This window comes from Trichechus manatus, unplaced genomic scaffold, assembly GCF_000243295.1.
Source record: "Trichechus manatus latirostris isolate Lorelei unplaced genomic scaffold, TriManLat1.0 scaffold00043, whole genome shotgun sequence".
Lineage (NCBI taxonomy): Eukaryota > Metazoa > Chordata > Mammalia > Sirenia > Trichechidae > Trichechus > Trichechus manatus.
The window spans coordinates 14,182,736-14,183,716 of record NW_004443979.1 but is presented as its reverse complement, the minus strand read 5'-3'; the positions used below and the strand labels follow the sequence as shown (position 1 = coordinate 14,183,716).

At 34.0% G+C, this 981-nt stretch overlaps 1 non-coding gene across 1 annotated transcript; it reads left to right on the top strand.

The window, feature by feature from the left end:
- Nucleotides 1-665: 665 nt before the first annotated feature.
- On the top strand, nucleotides 666-772 carry LOC111820587 (U6 spliceosomal RNA). The gene has a single exon (XR_002824123.1). It is a non-coding gene; the product is annotated as a U6 spliceosomal RNA (small nuclear RNA).
- Nucleotides 773-981: the final 209 nt, after the last annotated feature.

Sequence of the window (981 nt, the reverse complement as noted above, 5' to 3'; positions counted from 1 at the left end):
GGAAAAGACTTCCACAAATATGGTTAATTGCTCTTTGCCAGTTGACTGTCAAGGAGCAGAGGCAATTCAGTGAAGAAAGTGCTGGAACAACAGGACATCCACAAGCAAAAAAAAAAAAAGAAGAACCTACATGCAGAACTTACATCTTTCACAAAAATTAACTCAAAATGGATCATAAACCTAAAGTTAAGATACAAAACTATACAACTTCTAAAAGATTGTGGTTGTCTGCCATCATGTTGATTCCAACTCACAACGATCCTATAGGACAGAGTTAGAACTTCCCCATAGGGTTTCCTAGGCTGTAATCTTTACAGGGGCAGATCGACAGGTATTTTCTCCTGCGAAGCTGCTGGTGAGTTCCAACCGTGGATCTTTCGGTTAGCAGCCAAGCGCTTAACCATTACACAGTCAGGGGTTTTCTAGAATATTACCTAGGTGAAAATATAGGTGACTATGGATTTGGCAATGACCTTTTAGAAAAAACACCAACAGCAAAACTGATTTTTTTTTTTTTAAAAAAAGATAAATTGAACTTCATTAAAATTAAAAACTTCTGCTCTGTGAAAGACACTGTTAAGATAAGGAAAAGACAAATCACAGACTGGGAGAAAATATTTACAAAATACTTATCTAACAAGGGCCTTGTGTCCAAAATACACAGAGTGCTCACTTCCACAGCACATACACTAAAATTGGAACTATACAGAGAAGATTAGCATGGCCACTGTTCAAGGATGACACCGAAATTCACGAAGCGTTCCATATTTTTACTGATATGTATATAAATTTTTTAATGAGAAATTCATTTGAGCTGTAAACTTTTACCTAAAGCACAATAAAAAGGAAAAAAAGAAGGAAGGAAAATAAATAAATATATATATGTGTGTGTATAAAATATATATATGTGTATATATATGTATATATATATATACACAGAACTCCTAAAACTCAATGGTAAGAAAACAAATAGCCCAATTA